Raw genomic sequence first — 4,869 nt, forward strand, 5'->3', positions numbered from 1 at the left:
AGGCACTTTGGCTGCCCAGGGGGCCGAGGTTATTCAAATAACCTCAGCCCCTCCAGCCCCTAAAGTGCCCGAGGTCAAGCTCGGGCCAGCCACCTCAGGCACTTCAGTGGCCGCCTAGGCAACCAAAGTGCCCGAGGTGGCCGGCCTAAGCTTGACCTCAGGCAGTTTGGCCACTCGAGGGGCCGAGGTTATTTGAATAACCTTGGCCCCTTGGGCAACAAAAGTGCCTGAGGTGGAGTCTAGGCCCATTTGATTTTTTTTTCTCTTTGACTGTTTGAATTTCTCATTATCTTTATTTAGTTTGACTAAAAATTTTTTTTCTCTTGCAGAAAAGGAAAATTGTAACACATAAAAAGTTTGTTGGAGCCAAGAAGACACGAGAAGTTCAATTCGGCACTAACGACAACATCATGAACGACATGTCCATTGGCACAACAGAGACACATTTAGTTAGAGATTCACCACCTCCACCACCATCACCTCCACCATCACCACTTCCACCACCGCCATCGCCACCGCCACCACCACCATTGCCACCACCACTGCCACTATTACCTTTGCCCTCACCACCAATGCAAATCCCTGAAGTTGGGCAATCTAGTGGTGTTCACGATAGGGAACCTGAGGAACAGCCTGGAGCTGAAAGAGTTGCAGACCTTCCTGACAATGTGGTGGATAAACGCTTCCAAGAGACTATTATGCGGACAAGGGAAAAAGCAGTTCACCAAACACTTGAGGCACTCAAGTGGCCAGGCCCTTGTGATTTGATCAGAGAAATCCCCTTTTGCCATTTGCAGCAGACGAACCTTGTCCGCACAGCATCCAAGTATGTCAACCCGGATATATACAGCTTATTCAAACAGAAGGGCCTTGCAACAAATATCAGTATGTTTCTAGTCTCTTTTTGCAAGCCAGGAACAACGAAGATCATTACTATCACACTCGAGATTGTGAATAGCTGGGATCCTATTTGGAGGAGGAAGTCCCTAGAATTTGATGACATGCTTATCAGACATCCTAAGACTCGACAGCTTGCGGGGACAATGTTCCAAATTATTGACGGTAACCATCGATATGAAGCTTGGATGAAGTGTATCGATGATCATTTTCGCGATGATCCCGTCTACCATATCAACGTTCCAGTCAGCCATGTCTGCGCGAGGGAACCTTTGGATGTCAACAGACTTATATTAGCCTGCCAAAAGATCAATGCGTAAGTTTTATAGTTTTACCTCTAACTCCACTTTAACTTGTTTTGTTGTGTTTAAATGTAGGCTTGGGCAGTTCGCTATTCAAAAAAAAAACCTTGTCCATGACATTGAGCAACTTCGACTTTTGGTAGACTTGAGTGAGGATGACATTTGCCAACATTATGATGATGATCTCGCAACACTTGTTTGGCACTCATGCACTCGAAATGACGGTACAACTTGGTTCAACAACCCAATCAGTTTTATGCTCACTGTGTGGTGTAAAGTATGTCTTTCCCTTTTATTTTATAAAAGCCTCTTTTAATTGTTTTGGTTTTTAGCCTTTGGTGAAGGTCAAGCAAGATGCTTACGAACTTGCATATCCGGAGAAGAGTTGGGAAGAGCTCTCAGCTAAGTTTGTACAAATTGAGCACAAAATTTAACATGCAAAGTCCTCAAAGTTGAAGAAACTAGTATGCATTGCAGACAATCGCAGGCCGAAGGAGTGGCTAGAGACTATAGCCGAAATTTCTTCTCATGAATGTAAGTTTCTTATCACACTTCATTTTTCTTAATTATACATATGTTACTTTTGCAGTGAACAAAACTCCAGATGACATGATTTACAATATCGCAAAATTGAAGCTTCCATATAAGCAACAGATAGAGACTCTAGAGTTCCTCAATGTCTGCTTGATGAATAGAGAGAAAGGACTGCCAGAACTATTTGAGAACATGATAAGAAGGGTTGTCTACATCACGCAAACTATAAGTGAAGGTTAGAAGTTCTTAGCGCCACACATTGGTGACAATCCAGATGGCACATTCATGTCTTTCGACACCTACATCAACACGTCATTGGAAGGGATCAAAGAGGGGTGGCTGCCAGAGAAGTCTACAAGCACAACAACTTATGATTGCCAACATAGTCAACCTTATTTCATGCGACATACAACTTATAGGTATAATATGATTTCTAAGACTGTTTTTTAATATATATTGTTTATAGGTATCTTCGATATAGAGGCATGCCATTTGAGGCACCAATTTGCACTCGACTTGTTGCAAAGGGTGTAAGGGATGGAGTAATATACCCAACAATGTTTGCGAGAGTTCCGAAGGCACAGAAGATAGAATACCCTTGGGAGTTAGAGCTCCTAGGGAAGGAGACCTCTACACTAGTCGTGAGGAAATTATCAATGCTAGCAACGATGGCAATGCAGTGACAATGGAGATGAGGATGAAGAAGCTCCAGATCAAGTTCGTGTTCCATCACCAGACAGTTAGGAATAGGCTCCAATTCAACCATCAAACAACCAAGATCCGGATCAGGTTCTACCAGTAAATAACGATGATCAAGTGATTCATAGAATATCACGTCGACCTCGAGGATGCTTTATTTCGTTAAAGTGGGATTTATTCAGTAAAGTGGGACATTAATTAGCATGTGTCCACATGCCATTTCCTAGTATTTAATTAATATTTATTAATATTTCTATCAGTTTTTTAATTTATTTTTTTATATTTCACAATATTATAACACAAAATCATATGAAAAGTTTTTAATTTATAAATTATAAAGTTAAAACTTCAATTTTTTATTGTTGTTATAAAAATGGCATGTGGCCACACACCATAAATGGGATAATGAAAAGTCCCACTTTAACGAAATAAAGCATGAGGTAAAAAAAAGTGAATTTTACAAAATAAAGGTGGTAATACATGTTTTTTGCAGCAATGACTGTTGGTAGTAATTTCATTCCAGCTCGACGAGATGCTCATGAAGAGGAGTTGGAGGAACTCTCATCGACAACACGCCATATGACGGTATCATACTATTTACTACTTTTTTCATTCACTTAGCTCTTTTATAGGTTCGTCCTATGTCGCCAATAACACAACGAGGCATTGTGGGTATCTTCATTAGCTCTTACAGTAGATTATTGACATCTTTCATGGAAGACAACATCAACATGGATATATGGCATCAGTTAAACCGTTGGTGCCAAAAGATACAAATGCCCTTGCTCCCAGTTGCGGACTTCATTCTTTTCGACTTTCTAGATGGTCTTTCAGATATCGATGAGAAAGTTGAGGATTGGAACTTTCTCACACTTGACCACTTGCACGATGCATTCTTATTGTCCGAAGCACTTATGCTCAAAGCTAGCCATGTCGTCTTCATCCTACCAAATGACCCCAACTAGATGTATGAGCTTATGACGTGCACAGCAGAAGTTCATTTCAAGTCATTCTCTTTCGGGTGCATCATGAATCCTATTGGCATCGATACAAAGGGCGTCCAAGGGAAGCTTGAAAAAGTGAGTATGTATTTTATATTTTTATCTAATTTCTAAACATTTTTATTTTCCAGGTTATGATGTGGACCTATCATGCCTTCTACAGAAACACACATGATGGGTTTCGTGATAGCGAACATGCAGCACATGTTTTGCCTGGGTACGATAGTTCCACTAACATCATACCCAACTTTGTGGATGAGCAGATCCGCAACACGTTTCCAGGGTACTGATTCCGAACTCCATTGGCAATGCAAGTCTTGCTTGAGCTCTATTGCCCACCAGATGGTGTTGTGATTGATTGCACAGCAGGTAGCGGTTCTATGGTGGAGGTAGCACGTGATTCTAGTAGGTTGGTGTTTGCTATTGAAGAACATCATTTCTTCAAACGCCGGCTCAGAGGATTTTGTGAGTTGCCTTCAACCTCAAGGAGGTAAATTATGTTTATTAAAATTTCAATATATATTTCATTCTATTTTATAGATCACAGTCACCTGGAGTTTCTAGAATTAGAGGCTTTGGAAGTCTCCCTGACTATGCAAAAGCTATAGCTCAACATATGCAAGGTGAATTTATCCCACAATACCAATATAGGAGGAAGTATAAAAGAAATCATTATGTTGATGATGAGGTAGAAGAAAGTTAATTGCATCCTTACATAAAATGGAAAGCTTGTTATATGTTAGATGTCAGTGAAAGTGTCAGATGTCAGTAAAATTGTTAGATGTCAGTGTCAGTGTCAGATACCATAATTATATATTATCATTCTCACCTATCACCATCACTTTGTAGCGCTTGTGTGTTGCCATCTCCTCCTTCAACATTTTGTAAACAATTATATATGATATGATAGCATCTTCTAGAATAAGGTATGTTACTTACAACTAATATCATTTTATTATATTTTTTCTTTTAATAGTGACAATACTATAGTATAGTAAAGTAATTCTAGATCTTACATTCCACTGTAGAGTGGCCTAAAAACCCCATATTTTGCACTAGCCAATGCAGTATTTCCCAAAGGGATATTGTTCCTCACCATAAAGCGATAGTGGGTATGTGTCTGTAACTCATTCTTGAATCTATTGTACATCCACACGTGCATATTTTCTAAACCTGCCGTTGGGCAATTCCTACACTGCTCAAGAAAAGTTTGTAAACCCATAGAGCCATTTGTCTTGTCCAAGGAAAAGTAGCATATTGGACACTGAATATAATAGTGTTCTGTGCTTTCAAGTAGTCCTGCCATGTCAGGAGCAAGATCTTGCAAAAACATGTGGCATTGCTCTTGAAGCGTTGGAGGCAATCCCTCTTTAGTAGCAAGATCCGGAATTTCACATATAGGGAGCTCTAGTTCAGCTTCACTAGAGCCCTCAGCA

This window comes from Selaginella moellendorffii, unplaced genomic scaffold (genome assembly GCF_000143415.4).
Source record: "Selaginella moellendorffii unplaced genomic scaffold, v1.0 SELMOscaffold_6, whole genome shotgun sequence".
NCBI lineage: Eukaryota > Viridiplantae > Streptophyta > Lycopodiopsida > Selaginellales > Selaginellaceae > Selaginella > Selaginella moellendorffii.